This window comes from Nematostella vectensis, chromosome 15 (genome assembly GCF_932526225.1).
Source record: "Nematostella vectensis chromosome 15, jaNemVect1.1, whole genome shotgun sequence".
Taxonomy (NCBI): domain Eukaryota; kingdom Metazoa; phylum Cnidaria; class Anthozoa; order Actiniaria; family Edwardsiidae; genus Nematostella; species Nematostella vectensis.
The window spans coordinates 3,699,758-3,704,963 of record NC_064048.1 but is presented as its reverse complement, the minus strand read 5'-3'; the positions used below and the strand labels follow the sequence as shown (position 1 = coordinate 3,704,963).

General features: G+C 37.0%; 1 long non-coding RNA gene across 1 annotated transcript; it reads right to left on the bottom strand.

Moving 5' to 3' along the window:
• Positions 1-3,789: 3,789 nt before the first annotated feature.
• LOC125560698 lies at positions 3,790-5,206 on the bottom strand. The gene is made up of 2 exons (XR_007306791.1): positions 4,387-5,206; positions 3,790-4,002 (listed from the first exon to the last, which is right to left on the bottom strand). It is a non-coding gene; the product is annotated as an uncharacterized LOC125560698 (long non-coding RNA).

Here is a 5,206-nt window from a genome sequence, read left to right as displayed (position 1 = left end):
TCTTCTAAACGAGAGAAAATAAGTCATTAGCTTAATGAAATATTATGTTGACAGGAATAGTGCACCAGAATTAATTGTCGCACTAACATCACCACATTAGCCAACTTAGGGGCCGATTACATGATGAATTCCAGCCCGGGCTGAGTTTTCATTAACAATAACCCGGGCTGAAGCTACAGCCCGAGTACCTGCTTACCTATTATATGCCTTAAATCCATCCCGGGTTCAGTTCTATTCAGCCCAGGCTGGACTTGGATTTTATTGTTTGTTTGTTTTTTTTAAATAATTTCGATTTTTTGTTATTGAAAATTTGCCTTCCCCCCCCCCCCTTATCATTAGGAACTGATTAGTAACTGAGTAGGAACAAACTAGGAACCAAGAGGTTTAGGAACCACTCAAGTGTATTAAGAGTGACCGTCTCAGCCCTTGATGACCTTAGTATTCTGGGAAAGTTTGAAACGAATCGGATAAATATTTTTGGCTTGAGAGGGGAAAATGTATTTTTCGAATATAATTAGCGATTTTTCGGTATTTTTCGACTTGAACAGAAAATGTCTAAAAAAAAAAAAAAAATTTCGGTATAGGAACCAGGATCAACGCGGTCTTTATCTATTTTTTTTTTCATCGAGAAGAAATAAAATGTGTCTTTCTTGTCTTGTTTTGTCTGTCTGCCACAAGTTCAATAGTGTCAAAAAACTATGTGTTCGATTTTGAGGGGGAGGAGGAAAAATATCAGAATCAGAAATTGAAATAACACACTTACGTTATGTTTATTATGGACGATGCGGTCTGCCGTGATGGTCTCTTCTAAACGAGAGAAAATAAGTCATTAGCTTAATGAAATATTATGTTGACAGGAATAGTGCACCAGAATTAATTGTCGCACTAACATCACCACATTAGCCAACTTAGGGGCCGATTACATGATGAATTCCAGCCCGGGCTGAGTTTTCATTAACAATAACCCGGGCTGAAGCTACAGCCCGAGTACCTGCTTACCTATTATATGCCTTAAATCCATCCCGGGTTCAGTTCTATTCAGCCCAGGCTGGACTTGGATTTTATTGTTTGTTTTTTTTTTTAAATAATTTCGATTTTTTGTTATTGAAAATTTGCCTCCCCCCCCTTATCATTAGGAACTGATTAGTAACTGAGTAGGAACAAACTAGGAACCAAGAGGTTTAGGAACCACTCAAGTGTATTAAGAGTGACCGTCTCAGCCCTTGATGACCTTAGTATTCTGGGAAAGTTTGAAACGAATCGGATAAATATTTTTGGCTTGAGAGGGGAAAATGTATTTTTCGAATATAATTAGCGATTTTTCGGTATTTTTCGACTTGAACAGAAAATGTCTAAAAAAAAAAATTTCGGTATAGGAACCAGGATCAACGCGGTCTTTATTTATTTTTTTTTTCATCGAGAAGAAATAAAATGTGTCTTTCTTGTCTTGTTTTGTCTGTCTGCCACAAGTTAAATAGTGTCAAAAAACTATGTGTTCGATTTTGAGGGGGAGGAGGAAAAATATCAGAATCAGAAATTGAAATAACACACTTACGTTATGTTTATTATGGACGATGCGGTCTGCCGTGATGGTCTCTTCTAAACGAGAGAAAATAAGTCATTAGCTTAATGAAATATTATGTTGACAGGAATAGTGCACCAGAATTAATTGTCCCACTAACATCACCACATTAGCCAACTTAGGGGCCGATTACATGATGAATTCCAGCCCGGGCTGAGTTTTCATTAACAATAACCCGGGCTGAAGCTACAGCCCGAGTACCTGCTTACCTATTATATGCCTTAAATCCATCCCGGGTTCAGTTCTATTCAGCCCAGGCTGGACTTGGATTTTATTGTTTGTTTTTTTTTTTAAATAATTTCGATTTTTTGTTATTGAAAATTTGCCTCCCCCCCCCCCTTATCATTAGGAACTGATTAGTAACTGAGTAGGAACAAACTAGGAACCAAGAGGTTTAGGAACCACTCAAGTGTATTAAGAGTGACCGTCTCAGCCCTTGATGACCTTAGTATTCTGGGAAAGTTTGAAACGAATCGGATAAATATTTTTGGCTTGAGAGGGGAAAATGTATTTTTCGAATATAATTAGCGATTTTTCGGTATTTTTCGACTTGAACAGAAAATGTCTAAAAAAAAACAAAATTTCGGTATAGGAACCAGGATCAACGCGGTCTTTATTTATTTTTTTTTTCATCGAGAAGAAATAAAATGTGTCTTTCTTGTCTTGTTTTGTCTGTCTGCCACAAGTTCAATAGTGTCAAAAAACTATGTGTTCGATTTTGAGGGGGAGGAGGAAAAATATCAGAATCAGAAATTGAAATAACACACTTACGTTATGTTTATTATGGACGATGCGGTCTGCCGTGATGGTCTCTTCAAAACGAGAGAAAATAAGTCATTAGCTTAATGAAATATTATGTTGACAGGAATAGTGCACCAGAATTAATTGTCCCACTAACATCACCACATTAGCCAACGTAGGGGCCGATTACATGATGAATTCCAGCCCGGGCTGAGTTTTCATTAACAATAACCCGGGCTGAAGCTACAGCCCGAGTACCTGCTTACCTATTATATGCCTTAAATCCATCCCGGGTTCAGTTCTATTCAGCCCAGGCTGGACTTGGATTTTATTGTTTGTTTTTTTTTGAAAATAATTTCGATTTTTTGTTATTGAAAATTTGCCTTCCCCCCCCCCCCCCCTTATCATTAGGAACTGATTAGTAACTGAGTAGGAACAAACTAGGAACCAAGAGGTTTAGGAACCACTCAAGTGTATTAAGAGTGACCGTCTCAGCCCTTGATGACCTTAGTATTCTGGGAAAGTTTGAAACGAATCGGATAAATATTTTTGGCTTGAGAGGGGAAAATGTATTTTTCGAATATAATTAGCGATTTTTTGGTATTTTTCGACTTGAACAGAAAATGTCTAAAAAAAAAACAAAATTTCGGTATAGGAACCAGGATCAACGCGGTCTTTATTTATTTTTTTTTTCATCGAGAAGAAATAAAATGTGTCTTTCTTGTCTTGTTTTGTCTGTCTGCCACAAGTTAAATAGTGTCAAAAAACTATGTGTTCGATTTTGAGGGGGAGGAGGAAAAATATCAGAATCAGAAATTGAAATAACACACTTACGTTATGTTTATTATGGACGATGCGGTCTGCCGTGATGGTCTCTTCAAAACGAGAGAAAATAAGTCATTAGCTTAATGAAATATTATGTTGACAGGAATAGTGCACCAGAATTAATTGTCGCACTAACATCACCACATTAGCCAACTTAGGGGCGGATTACATGATGAATTCCAGCCCGGGCTGAGTTTTCATTAACAATAACCCGGGCTGAAGCTACAGCCCGAGTACCTGCTTACCTATTATATGCCTTAAATCCATCCCGGGTTCAGTTCTATTCAGCCCAGGCTGGACTTGGATTTTATTTTTTTTTTTTTTTAAATAATTTCGATTTTTTGTTATTGAAAATTTGCCTCCCCCCCCCCCCCCCCCCCTTATCATTAGGAACTGATTAGTAACTGAGTAGGAACAAACTAGGAACCAAGAGGTTTAGGAACCACTCAAGTGTATTAAGAGTGACCGTCTCAGCCCTTGATGACCTTAGTATTCTGGGAAAGTTTGAAACGAATCGGATAAATATTTTTGGCTTGAGAGGGGAAAATGTATTTTTCGAATATAATTAGCGATTTTTCGGTATTTTTCGCTTGAACAGAAAATGTCTAAAAAAAAACAAAATTTCGGTATAGGAACCAGAATCAACGCGGTCTTTATTTTTTTTTTTTTCATCGAGAAGAAATAAAATGTGTCTTTCTTGTCTTGTTTTGTCTGTCTGCCACAAGTTAAATAGTGTCAAAAAACTATGTGTTCGATTTTGAGGGGGAGGAGGAAAAATATCAGAATCAGAAATTGAAATAACACACTTACGTTATGTTTATTATGGACGATGCGGTCTGCCGTGATGGTCTCTTCTAAACGAGAGAAAATAAGTCATTAGCTTAATGAAACATTATGTTGACAGGAATAGTGCACCAGAATTAATTGTCCCATATGAAGGCCATCAAATAGTATGCTTCAACTATTTAGGGTACTAAGAAACACGTCATAAACACGTTCCAGATGTCTTTCTATATCTGTTAGCAGCAACTTGACCACAATTAAAGTTTAATTTTTGGAGAAGGGCAATATTAAAAACCCTAATTGTCTTTTACACCTTTTTCACATTGCATAGCTATAGGTAAAATTATGAGTACATAGAAGAATGATTATAGGTCTGCTAGCAAGGGGTACCCAATGAAAGCCACCCCGCATGTTTACTTAGTGATTTTAGCGTCAGAAAATTCATCTTGATTTACCTCTTCCGCGATATATAAAACAAGATGGCGGCCATGATTTCAGGAGCTAAGATACTTAATCGGTGAATTCTGAATAATAAACGGAAACACGAGTTGAGTTGTAAACTCGTCAACCCTGTCTTACACTAACATCACAACTTTAGACATAACTTTGCAGGTGTTAAAAAAATGGGAGTTTCTAATTCAACTCCTCCTTATTTTTATTCGATAAAGCCTAAATACGCGTATAGCCTCGGTGGAGGTTCGGGTATTCACGAACACTTATAGAGTATACATCGCTCGATTCCAAATTCAAAGCTTCAATTCAAGAATCGAAAAGATCGGTCGCAATCGCATTATACTGTCGAGGAAGGATTCTAGCTCAGAATGGAGGCAAGAGACTTTCGTCGCAACTTGATATATTTCAGATCGAGTGCAGAGTAGAGTACAGAGAGTGAAGCGAAGTGTAGTAGTGAATATTCTCTAAATTACAAGCTATATTTATACTAACTTAATAGGTTAAGAAATACAGGTGCATAGCACATAGCATGTTTGTAAGAGAGTTTCAACTCTTTTTTGGATTCGTTCCGGATTCGTTTTTGTAAGTTTAAGTTTAAGGTCGCTCGTGCGTTAACAGAATCCGAAATCTGACCTTGAATACATCTAAATCAAACATTATTGTAAATGAAATATAAAACGATTTCCACGGGCGAGCATCGAGAAGCCTTAGTACTTAGCACAGGCGCCATGGAAAAGAAAAACGATTTTTTTTCCCACCATATTCCTTTTAATGTATTTGTTACTAATTTCCTTTAATGTATTTTTTCTTGTTGCCTTATAT